Below are 22887 nucleotides of genomic sequence, written 5' to 3'. Positions count from 1 at the left end.
CGAAGCTTTGAATTATTTATCCCGTGTGGTGGAAAAGTCAACACAGCTAATGAGGACAACCGTCACTGTGATTCTCTCACCACACCGGATACACATCCAAGACAATCGGCTTTAATAAATATTGCGGATACCTAGAATGGCAAATACGACTGTGGCAAGATTCGAGATTGAGGATTGAGACTGGGTTATTTGTTTTATGTATGCTGTAACATAGTTGGAATATTGCTGACTGCAACGAACAAAAGCAAAATAAACTACCAACACATCTTCGTCATACCAAAAGACGTGAAAATATGGTACTTGTTGTTACCCTGCCTGGCGCTTGGCATAACGGGGCTAAAACAAGGACTGGTCGGCTCGGAGTCAATATACTGAGTGGGGTATTCAGGTATAACTGCGGCATGGTATCTCAGAGTGCTAGAACTTTAAATCGGCCTCAGTCATGACAGCCACTCACTCACTCACTCACTCACTCACTCACTCACTCACTCACTCACTCACTCACTCACTCACTCACTCACTCACTCACTCACTCACTCACTCACTCACTCACTCACTCACTCACTCACTCACTCACTCACTCACTCACTCACTCACTCACTCACTCACTCACTCACTCACTCACTCACTCACTCACTCACTCACTCACTCACTCACTCACTCACTCACTCACTCACTCACTCACTCACTCACTCACTCACTCACTCACTCACTCACTCACTCACTCACTCACTCACTCACTCACTCACTCACTCACTCACTCACTCACTCACTCACTCACTCACTCACTCACTCACTCACTCACTCACTCACTCACTCACTCACTCACTCACTCACTCACTCACTCACTCACTCACTCACTCACTCACTCACTCACTCACTCACTCACTCACTCACTCACTCACTCACTCACTCACTCACTCAAGTATAGATCTCACTTGTGAGAGTGAAGTGGGTCATGCAGCAGAGCTGTTTCGTTGCCGGCAGGATAATGTTTCGACTTACCACAGTCTGTAACGTCTGTTTCACTTCTGTTTAGCACACAGAACATCGCCAGAAAAACCTGCATGGTATCGCCTATCACGACCAGCCACGTGGTTCCAATGAACTTTTCTAACCCACTCCTGTCTTGTTACAATTTAACGTCAGTCCTCAATATTTCAGAAAATCGTGACGAGAAAAATTTATGCCGTAATAGTCAATACATTTAGAGTTCATAAAAGACCTGTCGACAATGGACAGTAAACGAATGGACAAAAAACATAAAAAAATGGGCAAGAGAACACCAGCAGCCAAGGTTAGGCCACCATATTAGGGACAATGGGGATTTACGGTACTTATTTTACGTTACTCTTGTCAAAGTTCGTTCCTCATGTTTGTCACATTTATTGATCATTTATTGATCATTATTGATAAGGTTGACTTGATCCGATCATGACTGAAAAGATCTGAGAGATGATAAATATGATATCGTACTCTTCAGTTTCACTGTCACAGGTGATAAATTACGTCAGACATGTTGACTATTAACATCACGTGGAAGGCTAGGCTAGTTCTGAATAAATTGGATTAACCCGAGCCTAATATTATGAGAAGAGACATCAAGCCAGTTGATATGACACTTCCAACATGGCGAGTCAGTGTCGCTACGCACTTCTTCACAGTATGATCAGTGAGTGAGTGCGTTGGGTTTTTAATGCCACTTCTTCACAGAATTCCAGTTATATCGTCAGCTTCATGTGGGAGGAAAGCCCAACGTGATGCCGGTCTCAGAAGTGTACCACTTTGATGAAACCCACGTTTGGTGCTCACAAACCTAGAAACATAATCGGGGCGGGCCTGGATTCGAACCCACAAATCGAAGGTTTCTTTTCTGCCCAAAGGACGCAACTCTGCAAAGCGAATCGTGGCACCTTAGACGACTTGGCCACACGTGCCCCCACAGTATGATGAAACATACATGATGGTGATAGACAACAGGACACTTCCAACATGGCGAGTCAGTGTCGCATCACACTTCTTTACAGTATGATGAAACATGCACACATGGTGATGGACAAGGGGCCACTTCCAACATGGCGAGTCAGTGTCGCATCACACTTCTTCACAGTATGATGAAACATACACACAGGGTGATGGACAAGGGGACACTTCCAACATGGCGAGTCAGTGTCGCATCACACTTCTTCACAGTATGATGAAACATACACACAGGGTGATGGACAAGGGGACACTTCCAACATGGCGAGTCAGTGTCGCATCACACTTCTTCACAGTATGATGAAACATACACACAGGGTGATGGACAAGGGGACACTTCCAACATGGCGAGTCAGTGTCGCCCCACACTTCTTCACAGTATCATGAAACATGCACACATGGTGATGGACAAGAGGACACTACCAACATGGCCAGTCAGTTTCGCATCACACTTCTTCACAGTATGATGAAACATGCACACAAGGTGATGGACAAGAGGACACTTCCAACATGGCCAGTCAGTGTCGCATCACACTTCTTCACAGTATGATGAAACATGCACACAAGGTGATGGACAAGAGGACACTACCAACATGGCCAGTCAGTGTCGCATCACACTTCTTCACAGTATGATGAAACATACACACAGGGTGATGGACAAGGGGACACTTCCAACATGGCGAGTCAGTGTCGCCCCACACTTCTTCACAGTATCATGAAACATGCACACATGGTGATGGACAAGAGGACACTACCAACATGGCCAGTCAGTTTCGCATCACACTTCTTCACAGTATGATGAAACATGCACACAAGGTGATGGACAAGAGGACACTTCCAACATGGCCAGTCAGTTTCGCATCACACTTCTTCACAGTATGATGAAACATACACACATGGTGATGGACAAGAGGACACTACCAACATGGCGATTCAGTGTCGCCCCACACTTCTTCACAGTATCATGAAACATGCACACATGGTGATGGACAAGAGGACACTTCCAACATGGCGAGTCAGTGTCGCCCCACACTTCTTCACAGTATCATGAAACATACACACAAGGTGATGGACAAGGGGACACTTCCAACATGGCGAGTCAGTGTCGCCCCACACTTCTTCACAGTATCATGAAACATGCACACATGGTGATGGACAAGAGGACACTTCCAACATGGCGAGTCAATGTCGCCCCACACCTCTTCACAGTATGATGAAACATACACACAGGGTGATGGACAAGGGGACACTTCCAACATGGCGAGTCAGTGTCGCACCACACTTCTTTACAGTATGATGAAACATACACACAGGGTGATGGACAAGAGGACACTTCCAACATGGCGAGTCAGTGTCGCATCACACTTCTTCACAGTATGATGAAACATGCACACATGGTGATGGACAAGAGGACACTTCCAACATGGCGAATCAGTGTCGCATCACACTTCTTCACAGTATGATGAAACATACACACAGGGTGATGGACAAGAGGACACTTCCAACATGGCGAGTCAGTGTCGCATCACACTTCTTCACAGTATGATGAAACATAAACACAGGGTGATGGACAAGAGGACACTTCCAACATGGCGAATCAGTGTCGCATCACACTTCTTCACAGTATCATGAAACATACACACAAGGTGATGGACAAGGGGACACTTCCAACATGGCGAGTCAGTGTCGCATCACACTTCTTCACAGTATGATGAAACATACACACAGGGTGATGGACAAAAGGACACTTCCAACATGGCGAGTCAGTGTCGCATCACACTTCTTCACAGTATGATGAAACATACACACAGGGTGATGGACAAGAGGACACTTCCAGCATGGCCAGTCAGTGTCGCACAACACTTCTTTACAGTACGATGAAACATGCACACAGGGTGATGGACAAGAGGACACTTCCAACATGGCCAATCAGTGTCGCATCACACTTCTTCACAGTATCATGAAACATACACACAGGGTGATGGACAAAAGGACACTTCCAACATGGCCAGTCAGTTTCACACCACACTTCTTCACAGTATCATGAAACATTCATACATGGTGATGGACTAGAGCACAACGAACATGGCGAGTCAGTGTCGCACCACACTTCCTTTCCAATATCCTAGTGGGCTATAGTAATTTATAGTACTTTTAAAGTAGTTTATCCATTATTAATCATTATTGATGATTCTTTTAATACGATTCATGACGATGATTGAATCGTATCATCATCTTCACATAAAAAATGTAGTAGCAGTATAGGTGTATAAATCTGGTTCCAGTGGGGTTGCGGTAGAACCATCATTGTCTATACTACTACGTTTGCTTTAAAGTTGTGATTTTTTAAAGCTATGCACCACAGACAGAAATATAGTTCGGGTTTTTTTCCTGGCCTTCCTTTCTTTTAGCGATCATTGCTAAACCATGACTTATGGATGTGTTAATTTGCAGGGATTACGAAAACGGTCTATGGTTATGATTTTCCTAAATAAGTCCATTGTAAAGAATTGTAGAGGGTCATTGACATCAGTATAAAGATGACGTTTTCCAGTGTGGGCCAATTTTCTTTCGGCAATGTGCCGTCTTGGATGATGGAGGGGCGTTGGATGGGGTTATAAGTTCACCTTAACATCTATGTTAGCTTATGTTGTCGGTCGCCATCCATCGTTTTTATCCCAAAGCCCAGAATATCTCCCCATGGGGACCCGTGGTAGAATGTGTCCACACCACCCCATTGCTACTTGCAATATGCGGGCAACCCATTTGCCGGTGGAGGACGGGCATGCTTTCGCTGTGGTGGTGCTCATGAGGGTGCACAAACAACACCAAGTGTGCCATCTGCAGAGGTAAGCACGTGGCATCATCAAACATGTCCACATTTTCTGTAGGAGAAAAGGAGAATTATACATACCAACAATGTCTCATACCATTTTGTTTGTTTGTTTGTTGTGTATGCCACACCCACCAATATTCCAGCTATATGACGGCGGTCTGCTTACAATCGAGTATGGCAGGAGATAGAAACAGTGGTTTGGTAACAAGAGCAGGGCGGAGTGGGATATGTTTTTGTGGATGAAGTTTGAGCTACAGATGGAACTAACGTTTTTGCTTCTTGGTATGAAACGTGGCCCGTGAAGATCCGGGGTAGAATATGTTTTCAGAAACCCATGCTTCTTGGTTTGTATTCTTGAGTATTGCTTCAATATTGCTGAAATAGGCCAGAAAACCAACACTCACTCACTTGTATTCATGATTTCTAGGTCGTGGTCTCTTGGGTGCGTTGATAGTCTCTCATGTATTATTACAGTGACTAGAATTAAGTTAGAATTACTTAGGAATATACCCAACCCGTGGACGGACAGTATAACTACACCATCACAGATTTGTATTTAAAACCAGGATGAGGGCAGGAAAATGAAACATGACAGAATACTATCCCCCTTTTGATGATACAGCAACTACCACTCCTACTGTGCATATAATCTCAAACTATATTAATGAATCCAATTTCTTATGAATAAGTCTTACAATACTGTAGCTGTAGTAGATAAAATAATACTAATGTATGTTCTGTCCAGCTTCTCATCATTGACTTGATACAGCTGGGTGATACCGTCGACAAGCTGCAACAGTCAACACGAAGTACACCTATAAACCAGACACCTTCAGACTTTCCACAGTCTGTTGTACTCACACTGGATCGAATGGACACCATGCAAGTCCCTTTGCACATGGTGTAATCGGTCTGTGGTCACTTTCTTGTAGCTGTTGCCATAGACATTTAGTAAACCTGTTATTTCCTAGATTTGTAGTGTAAGTACTTTGTTAAATGACAACTAAATTTTGATTAATTGGACAAAGTAGAGCTGCAATCATTTACAAGATAGGGGAGTATATTGCCCACGATGATGTTTGATAGATATGTGCTTTCATGTCGTGGCTAATTAATGATGTTGTTAGACTTAAGGCTCAATATGTTATCGATGATCTCCAGAAGGTAATTCTAGAAGAAGGAAGAAAAGTTGATAGGACCAATACGTTTTCCTATAAGTGGCAGGAATTTGTGATTACATGACAATGAAACAACATGACGAAACACTGAATGCACTGAGGCAGCAAGAGAAGAACAATTTCCGGAGTATAAGAGATCCGGGACTAATACACGTGATCGTGGTGGACTCAAAAGACCAAGACATCGAAACAACATGATTAAAAACTGAATGCATCGGGGCAGCTAGAGAAGAAATATTTCTACAGTATAGGAGAATATCATACATAGAGTGTGCAAGGATTTATTGTGACATTATTGGCATGTTTGTAGCATGGACAGATCATATATCATAGTTATACAGAGTTTCTAAATAACAGAGAAGACCAGAAGGCATGGAAACTTGCATAATCAAAATTTGAATATGCAATACAGTTTGTAATTTCATAATATCGAAGTATTTCTTTTTGAATAAGTTAAAAGATTGGTTTGACTTTTTTCTATTAAATGTGTACAGCATAGATTTTGAGATGAAAACATCCGGTTGAGAGTTCACGATGTCACGTGGTCAATGTTGATCAACAAATCCACGTTCTTATCGGCAAGCTATCTGATGGTCTCCTTTTTTATCAACTCATACCGAGATCTGGTGAAGATTCAATGTTTGATCCATATGTTTACAAAACAAGTAATTAAACGAAACTCATCCAAGATGAAAACAGATATATATATAAATGTACACACAAGGGTGCAGGACCCAGTCTATCTTGTCATGACTTACTTAGGTTGTGAGTGTCAGTGTCAACTGATCGTACATTTCACGCTCATGTAACAGATCGATATTTTCACCAAGCCCAATGGCTTTCCACGGAGAGTTAGTGTTCTTCCTTTACTCCAGGACCACATCGATGCCCTTCTCGAAGATTCTGGTCTGCACTTTATGTTCTGTGCGGAGAGTGTATGCCTTTGTCGCCTCTGTATTTTTTCAAAGCAACAGGTAGATCTATACGGATGGATATTTTTCTATCTCTCAACATTGCCGAGTTTGAGAAGCTAGCTTGCCAAACATCTTGTGTACAAATTTTACAACTACAGGCTTAGGAGAGTTTTTTGTAGTTCATTTGTGGTGTGACGTGGCAGCCGGGGAATGTTTACAATACCAAGGCGGAAGTAAACCCCATGTCCGAGAAAAGTTTCTGACACGCTATACCTGGTTGTTCACTGTCGGGGATGCCATGGACAAGCAGTTTTTGTTTTCGGGAATACATTTCTTGTGTAAGCAGTTTGTTTTCCATTTCTTTTCTAAAGTCAGCAAACTCCTGTCTAATATTTTCAATTTCGCTGTTACGTGCGATATGCTTAGTGTTCATCTCTACATTTTGTACCAAGTTATCAGTCACATCACGAATTTTCACTATTTCCTCAATTATTTCTTCTATTTTCAGTGTGAGTTCTGAAGTTTGCATTCTTAACGCTTCTTTGATGAAAGTTTTCATGTCAATTTTTTCGCCTCCCTCGTTTTCTGTGGTGTCGTTTTCTGTTTCATCTGTTGTGTTTTCATTCGTTTTTTGTAGGTATTCCTCCATTTTGCCTACTACAGCTGTTCCAGGTGTATCTGTTTTACTTTTCCCAGTTCCTTTTTGTGTTACTGCCATTGTATTTTCTTAAGATTGTGGCGGATTTCGGGAGCTGGTAAAATCTAGCGACCTGTCGCCGTACGAGTTCAACCGATGTGTTGATTATCATGATTCCTATACACTATAACCTCATCTGATACATATTTGACTAATTCTTGTTCGCAAAAAGCGCTAAGCTTCAGGCGCGAAATGACACTTGACCCGTTTAATACACTCCGCGGCATAACACACAAATGAATCTGACCTGTACTTATATTGCGCACATGATGTTTTATTGTTTACAAAATGCAGTAAGTAATCAATTTATTGCAAGCGATAATGACCTTCATATCTAACTGAAAGTATAAAAGTTTTCCAGAGTCACAATGACCATGTAACTAAAGCCATCTTTCACACCTAACATGTGTCACAGGTTCATTCGCAGGACGACGACCCCCTGTGTCGTATGAAAACAAACTAGCAAAAAGTGAGGTCGTCGTCCTGCGAATATTTTAATCCGCCAATCTAGTTAAACAATGGGTATCGAGAGTTATTTTAACAACTCGCGATCGAGCAAGTAGAAAAGTGGAACTGGATTTGAAACGAACGAAAGAAAGACAATAAGGGTGGAATATTGATTTATTTACAAATAATTTGAATGTATATGTACAAGATGACGTACATATAATATTCACAAAAGTCATGGGCAATTAAGACAGTTTGAGAAGATGAGACACTGAGTCAGCAAAGAAAATTACGCTGACTTCATTCTGGATCAGTCTGGTCTTCAGTTGATCGATTCTGCGTTGTATATCACAGAACTTCTTCTTTTTTGGTGGGAGACGCTGACCGGCCTGGTACTGTAGCAGATTACACTCTGTCTTCTGCTGTTTAGCTCCTAGAAATCTTATCAGCTCAAATATGTTGGGATGGGCTTTGCCGATGACTTTCTTTAAGCGTCCATGCCATCCCTCCAGGTGGTTATTGGTGCGAGGGCCGTCGTTGTTGAAATGGTTCCAAGGCTCCTTCTCTGTGTCAACCCAGGTTGTGGTGACGTAGTCGCCGAGCATTTGGTTTCCTGGATACAAGCAATGTGAGGGCCTTTATTTAGTTTAAATTTAGTTTTTAGTTCATGGCCGTTGGAGGTGATTCCGTTGGCGTTCCACTGAAAAATATTTAGTCCTTCCATTATTGGGTTTTGGTGAGTTTTGACTATGCATGTATGCTAGGAGTAAGGTGAGGTTATTTAGGTTTTGGGTGTAGGCTGGTTGGGAAGTTTGGTTTGTTTTAGTTGGAGTAGTGTCTATTGTTTCCTCAGTAGTGGAGAAATCGTCGTCATCGGTTAGATTAGGTTTAGCTGTTTGAGTTTCCATGGGAACACATTTCAGTTTTCGTGTACATATTTCAGTTTTTGACACTTACCAAGGAGTTAATCCCCTCCTAAAACAACACCACACATCAAAGGCGTACCGGCGGGTCGTCGTCCTGCGAATGGAATAATTCGAAGGGTCGTAGTCCTGCGTCCCGTCTCACAATACGTAGAATGCTCTTCGTCAAACAAGAAAGTAGTTGTACAGTGTAGTCGGATGCAAAACAGCAAAGCCCAACTATCAACAAATAATGAGTACCATCTTCCTACAGGGATGAATACTTTAGGGGATCCCAAGGGAGCAAGATATAATAGAAGGTTTTCTGAACATAATTTGGAACATGAATAATTTACTGTGTTTTTCCTTTATGCACAAAGGTAACGTAAATTGCTGTCTAACGAATCAATCAAACTATCTGTTACAGTACATTTGACACAAGTCTTCGGAGTTCAGCTTATACAATTTCTTAAAAGGTTCCATTACAGAATATTAATAATGGATTGTGATGATATGTATGTATAGCTTATTATACAAAGGCAGCTTCAATCGTCGTCCAACAAACAAACAAACCCACGGTAAAATTCTGGTGTTCTCAGAACCATTCCATTTTATTAGACACAAGCCACGTGAGTTCAACTTTATAATTTATGCAGCAGAGAAGAGGCCATTTGGAATACACATTTAGAGAACTTTTGCGTCCCCCGTTAAAATGATCTGTATAAATTCTTGGATCTTCATCAAAGCTTACCTTGGGAATGAATTTGTGAAATTTGACAAAACTCATTCATATGTCGGGGTCCCGAAAGTGCGTTACAAGTTAAAGTCAAACAGAAGAATTTCAGTAATACTGTGACTTGAATTAAGATAAACTTTAGAATATATCAAACCCGTCGACAATGGATTGTATGACTACACTCTGACAGATTTGTATTAATATCTAGCATGATGACATTAACGAGTCGCTTCAAACGCATTTTCAATCCCTTTTGGGATAAAGCTGCTAACAATCTAAGTTATTGATTAAACACTAACAGTTTACATTGCATCCTAGCATTCATTCAACCGATGAAGTAAGCATGTATTCCGAAACGTTGTGTTCCTAGTAATAAAGAGTTGACAACCGCAGTAGTTCAGTCATAGATGACAGGCAATAGATGACCAAATTCCAAAGTTGAGCTTCAAAACTAGGGACCAAGGGGACTTAAGGTCCTTCTGCTACCCTCACGGTACCCCAGAAGGATTTACACCACCCTTCTACATGTAGTTTCTGGCAATATAATGATATATGATATAACTGGAATACTGTTAAAAGCGGCGTTAAACCAACTCACTCACTCACTCTGGAAATAATCAGCAAGGTTAGCTACAAATAAAAAGGTAAAAGGAAGAAACGAACTTATATGCGCCCCTCACCCCGTACCCAATACCCCCCACCCCTCCCAAAGGTGTAGCATACATCGTATGTGAAATACCGTTTGTTTTTGTTGTTGTTCGTTTAACGCCGCACTCAGCAACATTCCAGCTATATGACGGCGGTCTGCAAATAATCGAGTCTGGACCAGACAATCCAGTGACTGAGATCATGAGCATCGATCCACGAAACACGATACGGGTGGGATGCAATGACATGCATCAACCACGTCAGCGAGCCTGACCACCCGATGCCGTTAGTTGCCCCTTGCTGAAAACCAATTCTAACCCGCATCTTCACGGGTCGTATGTTATCATTTACTGTGAATTAAAAAGTTGGGACCAGACAAAGCAGTTACTGACATGATTAAGGGTACAATTGGGAGATAAAGCAATCGTAATTTGAAATTTAAGATGTCTTACTGTAGACTAGACACCTCCTATTTTAAATTGGAACTCAGCGCTTCAGCGGGAGGATTCGAATGTATAAATAGGACCGATAGCTGTGGTTTGTGTGTGGTTTACTTATTTGTGTGTGTTCAGAACTGTATTTCATCATGTTAGATATGCTGTTGTTCTGATGTCGAACTTCGACCATTCTAATGGGTTATCGGCCGACATTGGCACATGTATTATTCTCACCCCTCCAGCAGGTTGTTTTGGTACAATTCTGCAACCTGTAATTTGTATACAGCCTCAGCACTCTTTATTTCAGGACAGCTGAGGAGAAGACTCTTGTCATGTACCCTTTGTCCCGCACCAGGTTCGGGTTCAAATTCAGAGTTTTCCAGTTCGGATACATCAACAAGATGATGGTCATGCATTCTGTTATCATTTTCAACAAGGACTAGTTTATTGTAATTTCCATGGAAACTTAATTTCACTTATGACAATGAACCAACATATGCAAACATCATGTGACTACAATAATAAAACAACGTGGTTTTATGTCTGGAAACATAAGTGTGACATTCTTAACTCATTCAGAATTATAGTACAAGTTAATAATGTCCATGGTCTACTGAGTTTGACATGTTCTGACAACTGTCCACTACGGTGACCTTGTTTGACATGTTCAGACTGTTGTCCAATACGGTGACCTTGTTTGAAATGTTCTGACAATTGTCCACTACGGTGACCTTGTTTGACATGCTCAGACAATTGACCCCTACAGTGATGTTGTCTGACATGTTCAGTCCACTACAGTGACGTTGCTTGACATGTCAAAACATCTGTCAACTGCAGTGATGTTGCGTGACGTGTTCTGACATCTGTCCACTACAGTGACGTTGCTTGACATGTCAAAACATCTGTCCACTACAGTGACGTTGCTTGACATGTCAAAACATCTGTCCACTACAGTGACGTTGCTTGACATGTCCAGACATTTGTCCACTACAGTGACGTTGCTTGACATGTCAAAACATCTGTTCACTACAGTGACGTTGCTTGACATGTCCAGACATTTGTCCACTACAGTGACGTTGCTTGACATGTCAAAACATCTGTCCACTACAGTGACGTTGCTTGACGTGTTCAGACACTTGTCCACTACAGTGACGTTGCTTGACATGTCAAAACATCTGTCCACTACAGTGATGTTGCTTGACATGTTCAGACACTTGTCCACTACAGTGACGTTGCTTGACGTGTTTAGACAGTTGTCCACTACAGTGATATCCCTGAGTCTGATGTAGATAAGAGTCCACTGCAAGGCTATTGCCTGTGAATGGAGGGAAAGCAGTACGACTTGCCTGAGCCGATACCACCATCGCAGAAAGAGGGACACCGATGACAACACTCTCAGCAGCACTGTTATCATAAACCCAGTAGACAGCGTTGACAACTGTGAGTAAGAATTGAATCAGGAAGTCATAATAAGGAACCTAGAGAAGAAAGAGTTTGTACTGTTTGTAAACATGATTATAGCGAAGATGAGTATCACTTTATTTTAATTTGTGATTGTTATCAAGTTTTGAGGTCAGAATATATATCCTTGAATTATTATGAGTTCCCGACAAGACATAAGTACAATATTTTAATGTCATCCACCAACCAATTTACTGTTAAGAAACTATCCATGTATTTTCTAATAGCTATGAATCTAAGGCAAAGTCTGTTGGGATCTCCAGCTCCCATCACCACACTGTAACCATTGTATCATGGGCCTATGGCCTACAATACATCTGAATAAAGTGTATATATAGTATAACTGTGAGTAGATATGAATAATGGAGAGGTGAAATTTAGTGCATTTATATAGCGACGTGCATGCACGTGTATGTATGTGTGTGGCTGCTTGTACCAGTCCGGACTGATGCCGATATCATGCCGCAGTTTAAAATGAATACCCCACTCACACACAGTATACTGACTCCGAGCCGACAAGTCCTTGTTTAGGCCCCTTAATGCCGAGCGCCAGACAGGGTAACAACAAGTACCATCGTTTAACGTCTTTTGGCATGACGCGGTCGGGGATCGAACCCCAGACCTTCCGCCCTCCAGGCGGTCGCTCTATCATCAGACCACGGAGGCGGTCATATGAATAATGACAACGGTGTGGTCTGGGATAGGGCTTTACGGGGAGTGTGGATGCGTCTGCGTAGAGGCGGTGAAGCTTGAACTGTGGGGGTGCAGGATGGGAGGGGCAGAGGTGGGCAGTGGTTATCACGACCATGATAGGAGGGGCAGAGGTGGGCAGTGGTTATCACGACCATGATGGTAGGGGCAGAGGTGGGGAGTGGTTATCACGACCATGATGGTAGGGGCAGAGGTGGGGAGTGGTTATCACGACCATGATGGTAGGGGCAGAGGTGGGGAGTGGTTATCACGACCATGATGGGAGGGGCAGAGGTGGGGAGTGGTTATCACGACCATGATGGGAGGGGCAGAGGTGGGGAGTGGTTATCACGACCAGTATGGGAGGGGCAGAGGTGGGGAGTGGTTATCACGACCATGATGGGAGGGGCAGAGGTGGGGAGTGGTTATCGCGACCAGTATGGGAGGGGCAGAGGTTGGGAGTGGTTATCACGACCATGATGGGAGGGGCAGAGGTGGGGAGTGGTTATCACGACCATGATGGGAGGGGCAGAGATGGGGAGTGGTTATCACGACCATGATGGGAGGGGCAGAGGTGGGGAGTGGTTATCACGACCATGATGGGAGGGGCAGAGATGGGGAATGGTTATCACGACCATGATGGGAGGGGCAGAGGTGGGGAGTGGTTATCGCGACCATGATGGGAGGGGCAGGGGTGGGCAGTGGTTATCGCGACCATGATGGGAGGGGCAGAGGTGGGCAGTGGTTATCACGACCATGATGGGAGGGGCAGAGGTGAGGAGTGGTTATCACGACCATGATGGGAGGGGCACAGGTGGGGGAGTGGTTATCGCGACCATGATGGGAGGGGCAGAGATGGGCAGTGGTTATCACGACCATGATGGGAGGGGCAGAGGTGAGGAGTGGTTATCACCATCATGATAGGAGGGGCAGAGGTGGGGAGTGGTTATCACGACCATGATGGGAGGGGCAGAGGTGAGGAGTGGTTATCGCGACCATGATGGGAGGGGCAGAGGTGAGGAGTGGTTATCACGACCATGATGGGAGGGGCAGAGGTGGGCAGTGGTTATCACGACCATGATGGGAGGGGCAGAGGTGAGGAGTGGTTATCACGACCATGATGGGAGGGGCAGAGGTGGGCAGTGGTTATCACGACCATGATGGGAGGGGCAGAGGTGAGGAGTGGTTATCACGACCATGATGGGAGGGGCAGAGGTGGGGAGTGGTTATCGCGACCATGATGGGAGGGGCAGAGGTGGGCAGTGGTTATCACGACCATGATGGGAGGGGCAGAGGTGAGGAGTGGTTATCGCGACCATGATGGGAGGGGCAGAGGTGGGCAGTGGTTATCACGACCATGATGGGAGGGGCAGAGGTGAGGAGTGGTTATCACGACCGTGATGGGGGGGGGGGGGGGGGGGGGGGGGGGGGGCAGAGGTGGGCAGTGGTTATCACGACCATGATGGGAGGGGCAGAGGTGGGCAGTGGTTATCACGACCATGATGGGAGGGGCAGAGGTGAGGAGTGGTTATCACGACCATGATGGGAGGGGCAGAGGTGAGGAGTGGTTATCACGACCATGATGGGAGGGGCAGAGGTGGGCAGTGGTTATCACGACCATGATGGGAGGGGCAGAGGTGAGGAGTGGTTATCACGACCATGATGGGAGGGGCAGAGGTGGGCAGTGGTTATCACGACCATGATGGGAGGGGCAGAGGTGAGGAGTGGTTATCACGACCATGATGGGAGGGGCAGAGGTGAGGAGTGGTTATCACGACCATTATGGGAGGGGCAGAGGTGGGCAGTGGTTATCACGACCATGATGGGAGGGGCAGAGGTGAGAAGTGGTTATCACGACCATGATAGGAGGGGCAGAGGTGGGGAGTGGTTATCGCGACCATGATGGGAGGGGCAGAGGTGGGGAGTGGTTATCACGACCATGATGGGAGGGGCACAGGTTGGCAGTGGTTATCACGACCATGATGGTAGGGGCAGAGGTGGGGAGTGGTTATCACGACCATGATGGGAGGGGCAGAGGTGAGGAGTGGTTATCACGACCATGATGGGAGGGGCAGAGGTGGGGAGTGGTTATCACGACCATGATGGGAGGGGCAGAGGTGGGGAGTGGTTATCGCGACCATGATGGGAGGGACAGAGGTGGGGAGTGGTTATCGCGACCATGATAGGAGGGGCAGAGGTGGGGAGTGGTTATCGCGACCATGATAGGAGGGGCAGAGGTGGGGAGTGGTTATCGCGACCATGATGGGAGGGGCAGAGGTGGGGAGTGGTTATCACGACCATGATAGGAGGGGCAGAGGTGGGGAGTGGTTATCGCGACCATGATAGGAGGGGCAGAGGTGGGGAGTGGTTATCGCGACCATGATGGGAGGGGCAGAGGTGGGGAGTGGTTATCGCGACCATGATGGGAAGGGGAGATGGTTGCAGAGCAGGGAAGGGTGTAGATGGGTGTTTTGATGCCACGTATTTCGTAGAGACGAATTTTTGTTGTAATAATCTTCCTAAAACATTTATTTATTCCATTAATAATCTTAAAACTCTTCTCTCTGATTTATTTCAAGGTATGTATGACACGAGATGACTACTGGAGGTTGCCCGTGTTGAATGAAATGATTTGTATACAGATAGTGAGTGAGTGAGTGAGTATGGTTTTACGCCGCTTTTAGCAATATTCCAGCAATATCACGGCGGGGGACACCAGAAATGCGCTTCACACATTGTACCCATGTCAGGAATCGAACCCGGGTCTTCGGCGTGACGAGCGAACGCTTTAACCACTAGGCTACGCGACCGCCCCGTATACAGATAGAGAATCAATAACATACACATATACAAGTAGTGACATCGACATTTTACTAAAGTAGTGTCGGAAATGCAAGAAAAAATTCTTCTTTTCCGTTAAAACAAGATAGAATGTTTCACAGACTGTTGCTATTGAACTATCGAGTAATTACCGATCTACCTACCTTTGGTTTGAAGTATTACAATGCCAAATACAAATTCTCCCTACTATACACATTGACCTTTTCACACATGGCTTCCTGCACGCAAACACTATTTATCATCCCAAACAGGTTCCAACAGGGGATATCGCTTGGATGAGATCAAGCGATATCTATACTGTAGATATCGCTGCAATGAAATTGCATCACAATGCTTTGCAGACCATTGTGACGTCATTGTTACCATGACGTCACAATAAAATGACATCACTAATGGCTCTGCTACTGAAGCTGTTAGCAGTACTTTTCACACTTAAGACACTGCTTATTACTTTCTACAAAATGAAAAAGTATGAAGAATGATGTTGGATGATAAATAAAATCTCACCCTCGTGGCTTTTGATATCAAATATACCAACACTCGTTGATAAAAGTGGAAAAGAATTTGGCAAGCCTCGGAGTATTCCCACTTTTATCAACTCGTGTTGATATATTTGATATCAAAAGACACTTGGGTGAGATTCTCTATATAGTCCTATTTAAAATAGTAACTTAAAATAAAATACATAAATTAAATTTGTTTAATTTACATACGGCTGAGATTTTATTTCACACCATCTGAAATAATGAATACTCGTTTTCTGTTTGAGGTATTTAATCGAACTAACAAGCGCATTAAAATATCAAATTTTAAACAACAGAAGAATGCCGGGAGGCGCGATCGCTTAGTAATTTGTTGAAGCATGGCAGTCTTCTGTTGTTTAAAATTTGATATTTTAAAGCGCTTGTAAAGTCGATTAAATGCCGCAAACAGAAAACGAGTATTCATTAATTTAGATGGTGTCAAATAAAATCTCAGCCGTATGTAAATAAAGCAAATTTAATTCAGGTATTTTATTATTTTAAGTTATTATTAGTTTTAAGTTATTATTTTTAATAAGGACTATATCTTGTTTGCGTGCAGGAAGCCATGTGTGAAAAGGTCAATGTGTATAGTAGGGAGAATTTGTATTTTGCGTTTTAATACTAGTTATGTTTAAGTGTATGTTATTGATTCCCTGTTTTTGATAGAGGTACCTCTATCTGTCTCCAAATTATTTCAATACAGGGACCCGTGAAGATCCGGGATAGAATCTGTCCTCAGCAACCCATGGTTGCCGTAAGAGACAACAGCCGGCATTTGGTGGTCAGACTCGTTATCGTATCCCATTTGCGTAGATCGATGCTCATGATGTCTATCACTGGATTGTCTGGCCGAGGCTCGATGATTTAATGACTGCCATCATATGGGTGCAGCGTTAAACAGGAAACAACCAAACCTGTCAGAATGCGCGGGCCAGTGTGAGGTCAACACGGCGGGACAGGTGTTAAGTAATGACCTTAGGGTATAGGCAGTTTCATACATGTATGACAACACAGGAATATTTTCAAAGTTTATCATCATCTTACCTGCAAAGGTAATCTTTTGGGTCTGATCACAGTTTCAGTTAAGATAGACTAGATCATGTAGATTTGAGTTGTTTTGATATGTGTAATTTTCGTTTATTAAATGAAGATAGAAAATCATTTTTCTAGCATTTCCGACAGTACTTTAAGACTTCATGTAATGCTTAACGTGTGCTTTGAATTTAACATTGATGCCCTTCAAGATCCCGTACTACGTGGGGTACCAGCTTTCCGGAAGAAGCACAAGCATCCAGGTCAAGAGAAGACGAAGCTGAGCAGAGGCCAGATGGGGGCACCAACGGCAATACCACCTTCTTATCTGACACCAACACCATCACTTGCAGAGGCACCAGATACACCCGAAGGGCCCAAAGGTTCCCCAAACAAACCAGTTGTGCATGCAATACTTTGGAAAACATCTGATCTGACCTCAGACCTCGGACCCCGTCCTGACCTTCACCGGAATCAGACGGTACACATGACCTTGGAAACAGAACCTATCACGTCGGAGTTCGAACAGAGTATTCACATCAGCACATGCGGGATGCATCCTTGGAACAACGAAAAACCTTATGTAGAGCTTCTAAGAAATGGGTAGGTTTGAAGAGGCTTCTGTCACACTTGGACTCTAACAAATATGTAATTGTGCTGATAACATAACACTTGTGTGTGCCCATCACAGAGAGTCCATAGGCCACCATGGATATGTAATGGTCCTGACAAGGCTACAGTTATCAGTGGGGGTCAGCATGGATCTGTAATTGTCCTGACAAGGCTACAGTTGTCAGTGTGGTCACCATAGATCTCTAATTACTCTGACAATGCTACAGTTGTCAGTGCGGGTCACCATGGATCTGTAATTGTCCTGACAAGGCTACAGTTGTTAGTGTGGGTCACCATGGATCTGTAATTGTCCTGACAAGGCAACAGTTCTCAGTGTGTGTCACCACGGATCTGTAATTGTCCTGTTAAGGCTACAGTTGTCAGTGTGGGTCAGCATGGATCTGTAATTGTCCTGACAAGGTTATAGTTGTCGGTCTGGGCCACTATGGATCTGTAATTGTCCTGACAAGGCTACAGTTGTCAGTGTGGTCACCATGGACCTGTAATTGTCCTGACAAGGCTACAGTTGTCAGTGTGGTCACCATGGATCTGTAATTGTCCTGACAAGGCTACAGTTGTCAGTGCGGGTCACCATGGACCTGTAATTACTCTGACAATGCTACAGTTGTCAGTGTGGGTCACCATGGATCTGTAATTATCCTGACAAGGTTAGAGTTGTCAGTGTGGCCCACTATGGATCTGTAATTGTCCTGACAAGGCAACAGTTGTCAGTGTCTGTCACCACGGATCTGTAATTGTCCTGACAAGGCTACAGTTGTCAGTGTGGGTCAGCACGGATCTGTAATTGTCCTGACAAGGCTACAGTTGTCAGTGTTGGTCAACATGGATCTGTAATTGTCATGACAAGGCTACAGTTGTCAGTGTGGGTCAGCATGGATCTGTAATTGTCCTGACAAGGCTACAGTTGTCAGTGTTGGTTACCATGGGCCTGTAATTGTCCTGACAAGGCTACAGTTGTCAGTGTGGGTCAACATGGATCTGTTATTGTCCTGACAAGGCTACAGTTGTCAGTGTGGGTCACCATGGATCTGTAATTGTCCTGACATGGCTACAGTTGTCAGTGTGGGTCACCATGGATCTGTAATTGTCCTGACAAGGCTACAGTTGTCAGTGTGGGTCAACATGGATCTGTAATTGTCCTGACAAGGCTACAGTTGTCAGTGTGGGTCAACATGGATCTGTAATTGTCCTGACAAGGCTACAGTTGTCAGTGTGGGTCAGCATGGATCTGTAATTGTCCTGACAAGGTTATAGTTGTCGGTCTGGGCTACTATGGATCTGTAATTGTCCTGACAAGGCTACAGTTGTCAGTGTGTTCACCATGGACCTGTAATTGTCCTGACAAGGCTACAGTTGTCAGTGTGGGTCACCATGGATCTGTAATTGTCCTGACAATGCTACAGTTGTCAGTGTGGGTCACCATGGATCTGTAATTGTCCTGACAAGGTTATAGTTGTCAGTGTGGGCCACTATGGATCTGTAATTGCCCTGACAAGGCTACAGTTGTCAGTGTTGTCACCACGGACCTGTAATTGTCCTGACAAGGCTACAGTTGTCAGTGTGGGTAAGCATGGATCTGTAATTGTCCTGACAAGGCTAAAGTTGTCAGTGTGGGTCGCCATGGATCTGTAATTGTCCTGTGATAAAGGTACATTTGTGAATGTGGGCCAACGTGGATCTGTAATTGTCCTGATAAGGCTACAGTCTTCAATCTGAAAGTATAATGCATACATGCGTATCTTGACTTCTATTTCTCAGCCTTCCCTGCGAGGACACGATTACCGTGACGAGAAACAGAGATCGCATAGCGCTGGAATTCAGTTTACATTCGTAAGAATTTGTTTGAAACATCTTAATACACGTGCTCTGTCTGACCTATCTAACCTTCATACCCAATACACAAGCTCTTCTAAAACTAGTGACTATTTTTCAAGGGTTTGAAATATGAAAATCTCCTTGTAGTGAGTGAGTGAGCCGAAGCCTCAGTCCTTGGTGATGGACAGTATCTAGTTTTTTTTAGATTACTTTTACATGCTCCACCATAGACGATGGAGTCGTAATTAAGTTTTGAACGGATGAGTGACCTGTATAAGTGTAGGAGGGTTGTCTGATCCCCTCCCCACTTTGAATTAGATACAACTTTTAACAAATCGAGCGCCTTCAGGCATTTAGCTTTAAGTGATTTAATGTGTGGTAAGGAAGTTAAATGGCTATCAAAGATGAGTCCCAAGAATTTGGCCTCCTTTACAACTTTGATAGGGGTTTCATTCAAAATTAATTATGGGTCTTTATGCGGCTTATATTTTCTGCAGGAGTGTATACAGTTAGTTTTAGATTTTAAAAAATTTAAACCCGTTTTCTAGACACCACTTGTGAATTTTATTGAGACAGATTTGTAACTGCCTCTCTATTGTATGCATATTTTTCCCATAACAAGATATATTAAAATCATCTACAAAAAGTGATCCATCTACTGAATCGTTTAAAACCTTGGACAGACTTTTTTTAATACTAAATAAAGTGACAGACAAAATACTGCCTTGCGGGACACCCTGATCCTGATTTTAATGGTCAGGCAGGGTTGTACCCACTCGGACTTGAAATTGCCCGTCTGTTAAAAACTGAGATATAAAATGAGGTAAACGACCTCTCAAACCAAAATCATGTAAATCCTTTAAAATGCCATGCTTTCAGGTAGTATCATATGCTTTCTCAAGATCATTGATACTACGTGTTGTTTATTAACAATAGCATTTTAACAAAGGATTCTAACCGTACTAAATGATCAATAGTACTTCTATTTTTCCGGAAACCACACTGAATATTTGTGAGAAGGTTATTGGTTTCAAGATACCAGACTCATCTATTATTCACCATTCGTTCCATGGTTTTGCAAACACAACTGGTTAACGATATAGGGCGATAATTTGAGGGATCTGTAGGATCCTAGCCAGGTCTTGGTATGGGGACTACAATGGCATTATGCCACGAAGGAGGAAAATTCCCTGAAGTCCATATTTGGTCAAAAATGTCTAAAAGTGTCGCAAGACATGATTTAGGAAATGCTTTAATAACTGATAGTGGATATTATCATCACCTGCTGCAGTATCATTAGCTTGCCTTAGAGCGGTATGTAGCTCATGCAATGAAAATACTTCATTGTAATCTTCACCATTGTTTGAATTAACATTTTTCTTTTCCTGTTGTTTCTGATATCTCTGAAATTCAGGAACAAAATTTGATGATGAAGAATTTTTGGCAAGAGTTTCACCAAGTTTATTTGCGATATCAATTTTATCAGTTATACTTTATCACCGTCTTTAAGATGGTGTACAGACGATCTGGAACATTTCCCTTTTATTCTTTTAACCATGTTCCATAACTTGGACATGGGTGTCCGTGAATTGATATTGGAGACAGTTCCACTAAGATTGGCGCTTATTTTGCTCATAAGCACGTCGAGCTTTGGCACTAGTAATTTTGACATTATTCAAATTATGAACAGTAGGATGTTTGCGGAAATACTTTTCCGCTTTCTTCCTACACTTCCTTGCTTGTTTGCAGTCGTTAGTAAACCATAGTTTACGAATATGCGGATTTGCAGAGGACTTAGGAATTGTTTGGTCAGCAATATCATTGAGTTGAGCCGAAAACAAGTGTATGGGATCTGGTACATTCATAAAATTGTCAGGCTTTACTTGTTCCGTACATAATAGTTCATACAAGGACCAATTTGCCTTTGTAAAATTCCTTCTAAATGAAGGTGGGTCATCATTCGGTTTTACAGCCTTTAGAACAGTAGGGAAGTGATCACTTCCACAAAGTACGGACCATTTAAATTCATTGTAAATATCTGAATCTGTGAAGGATAGATCAAGTGCAGAATAAGTCCCTGTGGCAGGATGTAAATACGTGCTTGAATCGTCATTAAATATACGTAAGTCATTATCAGATGCAAAATCTTCAATGATTTTCCCTTTATTGTTTGTACTTGCACTTCCCCATAGAGGGTTATGCCCGTTCAAATCGCCCATGATGATGCAGGGCTTAGGGAGTTGATCGTATAAGGATTGAAGATGCGATCTCTGAAGCACAGAGGAAGGAAAAATATACAGAGAACACAGGGTAAATGTAATGTGCAAAGTCAGTCGCACTGCAACAGCCTGAAGATTGGTATGAAGTGAAACAGGGCTGTGGATCACTCCCTACTTCACCAAAACAGTAGATCCTCCAGTAGCTTTAACACCTGGTGGAGAAAATGAATGATAGGAACTGTACCGACGCAAATCAAAGTTGTCAGTCTCTTTGAGATATGTCTCCTGGAGACAGATTGCTGATGGCGTAAAATCTTGAATTAATAAATGTAATTCATTAAAATTGGTCCTGAGACCTCTGCAATTCCACTGAATAAGTGGATTCATGACGTTCAAGTTACAGGTGGATGAACCGGAGATCTACGTCTCCCATTTCTAGGCGACTTACTTCTGTTGCGCCCATTAGGATGAGAAGAGACATCGATGTCCTCCAAGGTTTCAAAGCGATTATAAATCTGTATGGGGTCGCGTTGACCCTTTGGCACACGATCTGAATTTCTTTAGTAATCAATTTTTTTGCTGGCATTTTTGACAACAGGGGAAGGTGTTGGAGTTGTTGCAGTCGCCATTGATGGTGTTGACACAGGCGCTGATTGTGGAGCATCATTTGTTTGGGATGAAGTACTTGACCGTAATACGGAATATTTTTCTGTTGATATCCAAGTAATATCTGTTTGACAGACTGAACAGATTTCGTAAGAGGTCGAGAAACCACTGCAGAGTAGGACATACCTGCTGTTTGAGGGGTGGTGGAATTTAGTAAAAGTTTTGCATCATGGTATGGAATATTTTTCTGAACTTTGATTTTGACTATCTCATACTCACGCTTCCAGCTTG

The sequence above is a fragment of the Haliotis rufescens genome, unplaced genomic scaffold (genome assembly GCF_023055435.1).
Source record: "Haliotis rufescens isolate VD_foot unplaced genomic scaffold, xgHalRufe1.0.p SCAF_122, whole genome shotgun sequence".
Lineage (NCBI taxonomy): Eukaryota > Metazoa > Mollusca > Gastropoda > Lepetellida > Haliotidae > Haliotis > Haliotis rufescens.
This window is presented reverse-complemented; position numbering follows the sequence as displayed.